Genomic DNA, 13,294 nt, shown 5'->3' on the forward strand with positions numbered 1-13,294 from the left:
GGGATATGGGACAGCTCTCCCAGCAGCGCCTTGGGACCAAGCGGTCCAGGAGATTTAAAGGTTTCCCCGGGCCAAGGGCCACCTAGAACAAGTTCATAATTTTAGGAAGAGCACAAAAAGGAAAACCCACCAGCTAGCAATTTGCTGCGGGAAATCACGAGCAAATAAAATCCAAATGACATCCCACTAGAAGATGCTGCAGCCCATGAAAGGCTGGTTTAACTAAGAGCTACGAAAATTATTTAAAAACCTCAGACTATTCTGTAGCATTAAATGCCCAGGGAGGGTTAGTTATCCTGGCCAAGAGAGAGCCTGTCCAGACTGCATTCAGGGAAACAAGCGGAGATCAGGCGGGGCAACTGTTTTACGAAATATCCCGTTGACATCATCTCCATAAAAAAAATAAATAAATAAATAAATAATAAAACACAAAGAATCGTGATGGAGACAGATGGCCTTAGTCATTTTTGCTGTGCATCTCTGGGATGTTACACGGTCTCAGCACCAGAAGTACTTTATGGAATCAGTTTTTTTTTCTTTTTTTAAATATAAGCTTAGAAATAGAAAGGGGCTAGAAGCACAATCAGTCTAGGACACCGACTCTTTAAAAGAGACTTCATTTAATCCAAATTGAGGCTTTGGAAAAAAAAATTATATATATAGATATATATACACACACACACACGTAAGTGTAAGAATGGTATTGCATATTCCCGTCTATTATCTCTCCCCCCATCCAAGGAGCCCTGGCAGCCCACGCCGTAGCAGTCAGTGGAAGCGAGACTGCTCAGAGACAAGCAAGTCCAACAAGACAATTCCCTTTCATTTGCCAGCCCTGGAGAAATGCAAATATGTTTTCATTTTTTAAAAGTTCAGCTGTGTCAGTACATTATTTTTTTAATTGTCAGGTTTAATAACCATTGGTTTTTATCTGTGATGTGGATCTTGGTGCTGGGATTTAGTTTTAGAACAATGAGTAGCATGACAGCATATGATTTAAATTCTCCTAATTCACAAAAAAGACTGCACTAGAACAATATATCCAACACGGGAAATATACTCTTTCATTTAGGACAGATTTGAAATTACTTTTGGATACATCTAACCCCTTTGAAATTGGAATTCAAGCAATCGCACTGAAGCCTTGTTTGGTTTTCATATTTGGGAACAGAAACCCTATTTCATGCATACCTCCAAGGGCAAATGTTACCGCTATCCAAAACAACATTAAGATTTAATGCTAACAACACAGTAATTCAGCCTTTTAAAATTCAATAATGGCTCCTCTGATTTGACATATAGCGAAGCTGATTGCAGAACTACCATTAACTTCAGTGATCTGGCTGCAAGCTTCCTGACAAATTCAAAATTACATCCAGATCACACATCATTTATTATGATGTAAGCTATTATACAGTAAATTAAAATCAAAACTAGCAGATGTTTCTACCGCTCTGTTTACTTAACATTATACAACTGAAGAACATTATTTTTAATTTTTTATTTAAACCTATGCACACAGGCTGCTAAATCTAAATACATTTAATACAAACTATATGATCCCTAAGAGGATTTACCGCTGCCGGTGAATCCAATACCACTGTTGACATTAGCAAGCAGGAGTAAATGTTTGCAGAGTTCAGACCCATAATCGATATAATGACTGTTAAATGGACAGACCCTGATGCGTCTCCTCCAGCTTTAACTGAGTTATACCTCCGCGGGAAAAAAGCCAGGACCTGCATATCAGACTTGGGTATGAGAGACCAGAATAGCAGCAATAATTAAGGCCCTGATCGATGATTAAGGCGCAGATCAACTCGGGTTTTATCGCTATATAGCGGCCAAAGTCCTGACTGTGCTATAAATAATGATTTACTTTAAGACAGTTGTTTGGCAACATAGTCAGCATCAGAGAAACCTCTGCACACAACCACATCGAAAGGGACGCTCCTTTCCCCAAAGACCCTGTTTAGACGAGTGAGATGCTGGGCCACTAGGACAAGGGTAGGAGCGTGGCGAAGATCCTGAGCAGGTCCCAGCAGCCGAGCCGGGAACAGACCCAGCTCCAGCCCTGCTACCTGCTCTTCTCCAGTAGCCCTCAGTTGCCAGCAAAAAATAGGCACCCCCCAAAAATAATAATAAAAAATGAAGTTTCCTGCCTTCAGGCATCTTTTGTTGCATTCAGCTTCCTGGGCCTAGGGGAACAGGCTCAGAGGGAATACAGTTGCTATCTAAGGAGATAAGTGCCACCAAAATAAAGCAGGATTCAAGCAGTGGTGGCACGTGAACAGAGTGGTCATGAGCCAATTTAAGGTGCATACAAGATGAAGGCTTTCAGCCATCAGGGCAGGGAGGTTCTCAAACAGTCTCCCCAAAGCAGAAGTAGGCACAGTCCCACATCTGGATTACGCAGGGGCTTGGGACCTCCATGGACCAAGTACTTTATTGTGCCACAGCTGGGACTAGATGCACACGGTCCCTTCCAGCCCTTCCAAAAATAATCCCTTTGTGAGCAGGTGACATTATCGTGGTATTTCGCAAAATAAATACGCCATAGGAGGCTTGAGGGCTGCTTTTCCCCAGCTCCAGCATTACTGATTTCTCAGCCACCATCTGTCTTGGCAGCACTGAGCCTTCCCTCAGGCCTGCTTCAGCAGTCACTTCTGCAAAGGTCAAAAATCCTACAAATACTTTACACATCTGCTGGCACCCAGTAGTGGGCCAAGAGTTGCACAGCTACTGTCATCTTTAAATCCTAGAGATATGAAAACATTAATAATGACACTGCTGCCCAGACAGGGGACTCAGAGAAGCAAGGCCAAATGTCTTGCCTAAAGCCCGGGGCAGAGCTAGCATCCTCTTCCAGGGCATCCTCTTGTCAGCTGCTTCTGCTGTTAAAACTACTATTTCTTTGCAGAGCACCTTGGAAATGAGGTGCACTGAGCATTTGGCATCCTTTCTTGAAGATCTGGGTGTCAGCATAACGCATCAGCCATTGATCACACTGCAGCTGAAAATCTTGTCTGTTAACTCTGCTCTAACCGCAGAAAGGAGTCGAGAACAGCTGCAGATCTGCTGATTTTTTCCCCCCTTTTTTAAATAAAGTTAAAGCTGTGTTTTGGGGGTTCTGCATAAGTGCCTGCTTTCTCTTCATCTTGTCACCCTTTCAAACACTAATCATCCCCAGCTTACGATTCTGGGATATTCCCCAGGTAAGAGCTGACTCTCCAAAGACCTGTTGTTAGGAAGGACCTGAAGGAAGCCTTCTGCAGGGCTTCCACAGACTAGAAACACTATCAGCCTGCAAAACCCACCCAGACTGTGGTACTCCACTTCAAGTGCCACCTCCTGGCATTGTATTTATGAGGTCTGCTTGCACACCTGCAGATGAAGAGGTTGGTGATTCCCTCCAGGAACCACAGGAGGATCCCTCTGGAAGAAGACAAGCTGCTCCTGGTCTTCAGGGCCTTTGAAAGCAGCCCAAAGTCACCAAGATTTATGAGCCGTTTCCTTGCCTCATCCTTCTGTCCTTGGCAGGCAGCGCAATGGTGGCTGGAGGCTGTTCTGGAGAGCTGTCATCCAGCAAGTTCATTCCTCTTTTCTGGGGCTCTTATTCACACTGAATATCAGAGTCGCCCTGTAGTGTTGCTGATCTGGCACAATTTCCCCTTCCTCCTCCCAAGGACCCTTATCTCGAAGAAGAATTAAGGCTTTGCAGCAAACTAGCATAGACAGGGACTGAAAGAAAGTCAACTTTTAGTCTGAGTGAAGAAATGTAGGCTATCTTATTGTTGATGCAAGGATGGAAGGGAAACAAAAAAATCACCAACAAAAATTTTTGCTAAGAGAATTATTTTGTTTAGAAAGCTTCTGCCAAAGAGGCTTAGAGACATTGTTACAGGCTGTCAAGAAACAAGATGGTGAGGATGTACACATCTCCCTGGGAAAGGATGAAAGCAAAATAATTGCAGCTGAATTTGCCCAGATAACACAAAATAAATACAAAACTTCCTATTAAGCTGACATAAAAACAGAAAAGCTCTTCAAGTTTCAGGGATCCAGACCTAACCCAAGAAATATTAATACCCCTTATCCCTCTGGGCCACAGATTTACTTTCATGCTGTCATAGTTGATCTAGTTATTTCCTGCAGGAGATGCCACTTGCTATACCTTATGTGTATATGCTGCAAGTGGCTGTAAGCATGCAAATAATCTTCCCCAGGACCCACCACATCACTGGAAATTCCTCCCCAGTATCCTCTATGCTATTTGTCCACAGGTTCCTCTGTCCCCAGCCACACAAGAGCTCCCCATCCTGTTTCAGTGAAGGGTGTCAGTGCTGAGTTCTGCCTGTAAAATTAGTGAACCAGAAAAGCAGCCCATTTCCATCTTTATTTCTGAGCTCTGTTGATTTCCCTGCCCCCTCTGATAACAAATCATCCTCTACTGTTATATATTGAATGGGCCATCCAGACATAAAGCATCTTCTCTGTGTCAAGAGCACACATGCTTGCCTATCTTCTGCTAGCAGAACTACTTTAATAACTGTTGCGTTATGGTGCTGGTGAATGGCAACCCAGCTATACCACTTATCTGCACTGACACTTCTATCTACAGTGGCAAACAGCTAGATTTTGATCTGGTGATCCCAGGTCCTGCTGCCCATATAGCATGGAGACATGTTAGATTGGATGGCAACGCGCATTGTAGCTAAATGGTTGTTTTAAAACAAAACTTCCAGTGTTGGAGAAGTCATTACAGTCACAATAATAATTTACCAGTTCCAGTGATCAAAATCTCCCCTTCATTCTTCCTGGAGTTTGCCTAACTTTGACTTCCAGCTATAACTTTACAACTTGCTGGATGCCTGCTAGACGGAGGCATTACTGAGTTTGGTTCCCCACGAAGGCACTGGCACACAGCAACCACAATGAGTCGAACTCAGGTTCTTGATTTCTTAGCTCTCAAGCATATTTTTCAAGCTTTTAATCCTTCTCCTTTGAACTCTAACATTTTGCATGTCTGACGTCGAGACTGTGCCAGGGGCATTACATCAGAGCCACGCAGGGCTGTTCCCACTCTGGCTCCCCTTAGTTAGACACGTTGCACCAACGCTTCAGCAGGAACTCACTGTCAGCAGGTTACCTACGATAGTCCTCCAATTTCCCACCGGTCGCTTCTTCCCATGAGAGCGCTTCGTTCTCTAAGCGCACCCTGCTTCTATACAGCCAGATGTTTGTTCCTATTAAAATGAAGAGCAGATGCTTATGACAGCTTGTAACATGGAGATAGATTGTCCCATCATCCTTCCCGGTGTTTGCCCTCTTTTATTCTCTAGTCTCTGATTCTGTTTTTCTACTACACTTTCTTCTGCAAGTCACTATTTCATGTTTTCTTCCAGGCAATGGACAGGAATATTAAACACCACATGTGTCAGAACCAGGGACCAGAAAGCATTACCAGTCAGGGATAACTCCCAGGTCACCAGGGCACTTGGCCCATTTTTAACCTGCTTATACATCTGTGAAGTTGTTTTGTGTCACTGCATGTATTCAGCAAAGAGAGAGATTTTTCAGCCCATGAACTGTAGATCGAGAGCCAAAAGCCCCTAACTGAAAACATCTCTCGAAGCTTGGACTCTCCTGGCCAGGTTTGCTTCCAGTCCTGGCCTACTTTGCACGCAGGAGTAACTGGGGAGAAATCCCTACTGCTCCATGCATTTGAGAAGCACCGTGTTACCATGTAGCTCAACTTCAAAAACAAGAGCAGAGTGACACGGTTACTCGTATTTGCTACCGGCTAAAAGAAAGGGGCAACGTGACAGGACCAAAGATAGCTTCCAGCATACTTCAGGAAGCAAGGATCAACAGCAACTGAAGCACACACACAAACATGAAGGAAAAATCAGGAGTGACTCAGCCCTGCTGGCGCTGTCTTTGCAAGGGGCTATATCACCCCAAGGATGAGCAGGAAAGAACCAGACAAAAGCACAATATCAAGCAGCTAAAATAACTTGCTACAGAAAATTTAGAGGGCACCTTTATGAGAAGGGATGAAGAGGGAAACGTTATGACCCCGTTATCATTCTGGGAGCACTAAGTCAGTCATAATCCATGCCAAGGCTGGCTCTGCCAACTAACTGAACTGAAAAGCAAACGGAAAGCAATCTAATTCCCAGCATTTTCTAGGAGAAAAAGGCTCAGTTCAGAAAGCACTTTAACAGCTGATCAATTCTACGTGTGTAATTAGACCCACAGGGTAAAATCCTGGCTTTAACAGCCATCTCTCACTGATCCAGATCAAGGCAGGGTTTCACCTGTTGGACATCATGAGTGCTTAGGGGCTTCCTTGAAGCCAGACAGACACTTCAGCTCTAATGAGAAAGGAACAGAGAAAGCGTTCATGCAATTTTTTCCTACTCCCATCTCAAAGAAGTCACACAAGGCCAAAGTTTCCAAAGGCGAGTGTCCCAAACCGAGGCATGTTTTGTGCTCATTTTCACCAGAGCTGGACACCTGCAGCTCCCACCACTCCGAACACGTACTGCAATAAGCCAGCAGCTCTCGGACAGCGTGGTCGCTAACCTTAGCCTCTCAGGTGTGGCTTCCTGTGACCTGGGGCTTAATTTGCTCAACCCACCAAAACGCTTGAGTGTCTCCCTCACCATAAGCCTGCCAGCAGTCTCGCTGGAGCAGGGGCACGCTGAGTTAAGCTGTTTAAGCATCATGGTGGATCAAGCGGATCCCACCCAGCAGGGGCAGTAATTGGTTAGGAACATACAACCCCCTGCTTCTGCCCCCAGCACCGTTTCCAGCCCACACTGGATCTGTGCTTAATTTCAAGCCTGCAGCCAGAGCCGCAGGGGCTGGAGGTGGCTCCCGGGCTCTCCGGGAGAAGTTTCCTGCTCTATCAGGATGACAACAGCATTGATCACCTGAACCAGGGCATCATGTCTCTCTCTCATAGCAAGACCTTGGATCTGCCGGGTCTTTCCTTCCCAGCTAACCCAGGAGCCAGGCTTGGCAGTGCTGTTCCCAGGGAAGTCCGTGCTTCTGGAGCCCACTAGTGCATCAGACCTCAGGGTCTAAACCTATATTAGGGATTTCAGCAGTGACATTAGAGCTGTTTAAATAAATAAATAAATAAATAAATAAAGCATTGTCCCAAAATTCAACAGTTTGTCTCCAGCACACAAGGGACTAATCATGCTGCTATTTAAACGGCATATATCTTTTCACGAGAAGCTACAAAGCAGAACAATTCAAACATACAGTTAATAAAGGGCTTGTGAAAGCATAAATCTTCTTGGTCATTTGTCAGAGGCTTGTAAGATTTACTAACTCACCACTCCATGTGCAAATAAATAAAGAGAAATAAAGCAATAAAAGCACAAAAGGCTCCTCACTCCATTTCAGTTTTACTGCCAGGATTTTCAGCACGGTTCTGCCCTCATCACCAGGGCCAGGTCTTCAAAGCTGTCATGCTCTGCACTATTTCATTTAGATTATTAAACAATAAACCTCTTATTTCACACTGCAGCAACAGCCGATGCCCCCAACACCCATACGGACTTAGGGAAGTTTATTACAAACACAAGCTACCAAAACATGACCTAGCTTTTAAGCTCCTGTTTATTAACTTAGGTAAATTCAGTTCTTCTGTGGGTGAAGCTGTAGTAGGGGAATGAACAGGGCACTTTGCCCATCTTTGTGCCAATTTATGCATATTAGTACAGATATCCTGCACCTGCATTACAGAACAGCACTCATTTTTAATCTCATGTGTTTTCTCCCGCAGAGGGTAACAGGGTGAGACTGTGAAGAGCAAGCAGAACTGCTCAGCCAATGTGGTGCTAGTTTAGGTTTTCTACCTGGCTATAAAATGTTGGCTTCAGGCTCAAGATAAATGGAAACTGTTTACAGCATTTCTTTGCATGCCTCCAACCTCAATGTCAGGACATTTTATCTGCATATTATACCTACTTTTTCTTTATGGAGATAAAAGGAGCTTCAGATGAGATTTGGTTTTCAGCTCTGCAATTTTGGGGACAAAAAAAAAAATCATGTTATAGCTTCTAGATAAACCTCAAACTGATCCCATTGGATCTTGTTTGCACAGTTTCTGAGGGAGGGGAAAAGAGGGTCATATGCATCCACAGTTTGGAGCATAAAAGACAAAAGATGAAAATCTGTATCCTACCAGCACACCCACCAGCAGACCGAAGCTCTTTTTTCCCCCTGCATTGCAACTTATCTCACTCAGGTGCTGATTGCAGATTGCTTAATCAACCCTGTTGGGAAAGAAAACTTTCTTCCTGAGGTCACAGGTGTGCCACCTTGGGCAGCCAGGAGGGAAGCCAGGGTGCACCAGCCGGCACTTGGGCATTTAAGTCAGCTGAGACCCATTTCAGACTTAATGAGGGCTTTGAAGAAATATGAAGCCAGCAAGGACCTATCAGCCTCAGAAACACAGAGGGAAGATGATAACAGGAAAAAAAAAAAAAGAGAGAGAGAGAGAGACTAATTGCACTTTGAGCAGATCTGCCATCACAGGGTTTATCCATAGTTGTACAAGGGAAGAAAAGAAAAAATATTTTGTTTAAGTTAACATCAGTATGGAGAATGGTAAAAGCATCTTCTCAAGGCATAGATCAGATTTATTTGATGGATTCCATCCTATATAACTAAGAATATCTTGGGTCTTAAAGTTAAATGGACCATGAGGTCCATTTAACTATTATTTTGCTTTTCAGTATCCAGACTTACTGGATTTGCTCAGCATTCCCTACCTGAGCACTGAGCCACCATCTCTGCTTCCAGCTGTAATTCCTCTTGCCTGGCACAGCGGCTCTTCACACCTCTCTGAACTACATATTTCCTCCCTCTTTCCCGAGCATTTTCTGCTTGGGCAAAGGGATAAATGGATGACTGGAAAGAACTGCCCATGATGGCCAGCTTCACCTGCACCAGACCAAAGGGCAGTTCATCATTGCTTTGCAATTGGAACAACTTGGGCCAGTGGAGAAGTCTTAGGAAAAGTTCATCCAGAAACTTGGGTCTGAGGACACCTCCTGCAGTTCTTCCTCAGCTCACCAGATGCACTTTCTTTTTAGAAAGGAAAAGTTTCCACTGAAATTAAAATTTCAGTGGGAAAGTCCAAAGTGTATTATTTCAGATATGAATCCCAAGCAAAGGGGAGGATGGGAGAGATATTCCAAAAGCCAAGCTGAGTTGGACTGTGGAGGTTAATAAAGAATAAGATAAATTGCAATGTGGATTTCCTAAACACAGAGGGTGCCCAACTAACTTGAATTCTCTCTCTGATTATTGGCTATTTTTAAAAAATGAAAATGCGGCAGCTCTCATATTTTGCATGTCAGTATGTTACAGGATAGGTTGCTGTGTGGAAAATCATTTAATTCAGCTGTACAAGGTGTGGACTGATTATTCAAGCATTGTGAGGCAGGGAAGAGGAGACAGCAAGGGGTTCTGCTGAAAGGAAAATAAATAAGCCAGAGCTTATGGAAGCCAGGGGGAAAATAAAAGATATGGGTCTAATTAAGAAAATTACAGGAATCATCAATATGAAGAAAAAAGTCTTTTCATTCCTTTGAATGAAAACATGCTCCCAGACATATTAGACAAGGTATTTTCAGATGAGAAAGGCAAGTATTAATTCCACTATTGACAATGACAATAGCAAGAAATACTACGTACAGTTCTGATCACAGAAAAGTAATACGATTAATTCACACTGAGACAGACACCAAAAAGCACTAAGTGGGTGATCAGAGGAAGGGAGAGCTCATCTTATGAGAGGAACTGAGTAATTCCTGCCTGGAGATATGATTATTTTTGCTAAGTAGAGCAAGGAGAGAAGAGTAATTTAAGACAGAAGGCAAATTTTAGCATCGGCTCCCCACAAATAGATTCACACTGGAAATTAGAGGGAAGGTTTGAGACAAAAAGAATCAATTTTTTGAGCAATCTTTTAGAAATGGGACATGACATCCAACTGGCTTCAGGGTGGAGCTGAAGATGTTTACAAAGGAGGTTACAGCAGAGCTAGTAAGGGAACAGGCACAGTGACCTTCTGACTAGGTCCTCTCCATGATGGTCTCTACCAGGTAGCCACAGCAATGAGAACTACTATTACTGCTGGAGCACGTAATAGGACATCTCTCTTTGGTTACCTGGTAAAGACCTGTTGAACCTGAGCTAAGAGTCAAGATTTCTGATCTGACTTCCCACCTAAGATTTATATCCAGTGAATGCACATCAGTTAGTTTAAGCCATGATCAAACGCTTCAAACGATGACAGCAGTGATTGCCACTGTGTGATTTAAGGCTCTCTAGGTAGCACAGAAAGCTGAAGGAAGTGTTCTTGGAAAGTCAGAGGCAGGAAAGATGCGCTTAAAGCAAGGAAAGCAGCTTATGGGTGGGTAAGCAGAGACACTACCTGTCTCAAATGTGGACAGGGCAAATTACAAGTGATGGCCACAACACAGATCTTGTGAACCCGCAAACACTTCAGACCTGTGAGCACTTACAACAAAAGAGTGAGGTTGTGTGAATCCCTGAAGTCCACCATCTCTGAGCTCTGGAGACTCCCTGAACATCTGGACAACAGTTTGGCAAGAGCTGAATGCAGATTGCGGCTTTGTTTTGCAATTAAAATGCATCTGTTAGAGGACAGACTGTCTTTATAGTGGTAGCAAACTGCTCTGCTGTCCACTAGCCAGATGTGACGCTTTGGCAACAGCGCTCAGAGCCTTGCAAAACCATCTCTGCATATTGGCCCTCTCTGCTACCATCTTCCCTGTGCTTCTCACTGCCTGAGCCAGCCCTGCCACCTCCTACCACAGCTAACAGAGAGGTGGCCATTGCTATATTTTGCCTTAGATTTCAAGCAGGTGAAGTTTGATGCTGCAATTACTCACTTAATTCGCTCACACTGTAGAGGCAAATTTAGCTGAGCACGCAGGCAGGTGCGAAGGACACGAGGGCACCTGTGTTTTCCAGTTCAGAGTGTTATAAATGGAGACCGCCTCACAATTTTTATCCAGGAGCACATTCATAACTGCTCTGAAGCAGCTCCTAGACCTCAGATCATCAGCGACCTCGCTGAACACAGTGGGTCCAGCCGTGCTAAAGGGAAGGAGCAATGAAGCTTCTATGGCCTGACACAGCTGGAGATGGCAAGGGCGACTACTGAGGGCGAGTAGCCTCTCGGCAGAGCTGGAGCAAAGTTAAACAATGTAACCCTGTTCCAGGGACCGATCCTAGCTACCACAGCAAAAGCAGTCCTGGTAGCAAAGGAAGAAAGCATGGGGAAAAAGCTAGCAGAGAAATTTGTGCGTAGCAGGGCCCAGACTACATTTAAAAAGAATAGCGTGGCGTTACCCTTTTCCTAGCGCTGACACTCAGTTTTTAAGAAATTCCAACAAAATAAAAAAGCCAGGCAGGAGGAGAAGACAGTCCAGTAAAACAAACCACAGGGGGTGCCTCGGCTCAGTGAATCGGGAAGAGAAAAATGGGAACGGACGTTTAAAGGTGGAAGGGTCAAAGGCCATCAGCTAGGGCAGCTTCGCTCCGACCTGCGTGGGAAGTGGGACCCTCTCTCACAAGTCCCGCAGCCCATCACAGTCTGTAATTTCACTGCCTTTGGGGCAAAATCAGAGTAGTCTCCCACGCAGTTTTCCACAGGGACATATTTTTATATAAGCAATTTCTGGAGCATGGGTTGCAAAGGTCTTAAGTGACCCCAGCGAGAGCTTGAAGACTAATGTCTGCTCAGCCATGGTTATCTTTGGTAAGTGCGCCTTGCTCAGTTTTCCCTTCAAGCCCTTCATCTAAAGAAACACCTAAGAAACATGTAAGACATATCTCTATTATAAATAAAACAGTAGCATTAATACTTAATGTACTTAATAATCATCTATCAAGATACGGTAATAAAGTAAATTAAGACTTTAGAGTCCTGATTTGGATCTCGCTTACATTGGTTTTACAGCACAAAAACTATTGGTTTCAGTAGGGTCATTTGCAGTAGAGTAACTGAGGTCGGCCTGACCTTGCGTCGCTTTAATAAACACATTACCGTAACAGCGCATCCGGAGTCAAAAGGAGTTTGCCACCGGTTGCAACAGTAGCATAGTGTGAATAATACATGGATATAAGAAAAGCAATTATGTCCCAATATCGGAGCCCATATCATGAGCGCACACTGCCCTGCAACACAAGCCGGCTCTACTGGGATGAATGTCTTTTTAAAATTATAGTGTTACAGGGCAGCGAGATGTTTAGTTTGCTCCTGTAGTTATGCAAAATAGGAAACTCTTCTCCAGGTTTAATATCAGTCTGATTTTTTTTTTTTTTTAGTAGATCTCTCTAAGGACATGAGCTCGGCTTTCAGGGGAAACAAAACCTAACGTTGGCCTTAGACAGGCTCACTCCAGGCTGGTCCAAATTTCTCTGAGCAGGAGCACCAGACTTGCATCCAAGAGCTTTGGAAATAAGCTTTTTTGGGGGGAAATACAAAAGTACAGCAAAGACAGGAGACCAGAAAGTGCTCAGCCATCCCAGCTCATATTCACAAAGATAATATAGCTGTTAAAAACCCCAGTGTCACAGAAAAGGGATCTGAAAGGAAAGGTGGGAGGTTTCTGAAGCCCCTTTTGGAGGAGGGATGCAAAGTTGCTCCCGCTGCAGCCTCCTGGGTCTCCTCTCTCGTTGCCGCCAGCAGCTCTGGGGTGGCTCCAGCTGCTCCATTCGGTGATAGGGCTGAAGGCCCCACTTGCTACCTTAACTAGGAGGTAAAATCCAGCAGCTTAAACCACGATGACAAAAATCCCAAAGGACAGGTAGTCATGTCAACAGTCACCAGGTCCTAAACACAGCTGATATCCTTGATATACAGACAGAACCTCCCCCAAGTCTCCTGCCTTCTTGGAAAGCTCCACCGTTCAGTTCCGTCATACGAACTATCTCGCAAGAGGCCGACGTTGGCCAAGTCTAGTGTGCCGTGAACTCTACTTGGCTACAAGCTTCCCACAGCAAAAGCTGCAAGGTTGAGTCTTAGTGTCAAATACAAGCAAAAGGAACGTTTGCAAGAAAGAACATTAAGACAACATCATCGCTAAGATATAGGCTAAAGATATGTTCCCATATCTGCAGGGTTTGCTGTATGATCCAACAGTTAGGCCAAAATTTAGAAAAAGCATGAGCCTATAAATAGGTTTCTCCAGCATTTAAGTGAGTGGCCTGATTTTTTTGTAGGGATTTATACCTG

Source organism: Apteryx mantelli, chromosome Z, assembly GCF_036417845.1.
Source record: "Apteryx mantelli isolate bAptMan1 chromosome Z, bAptMan1.hap1, whole genome shotgun sequence".
NCBI lineage: Eukaryota > Metazoa > Chordata > Aves > Apterygiformes > Apterygidae > Apteryx > Apteryx mantelli.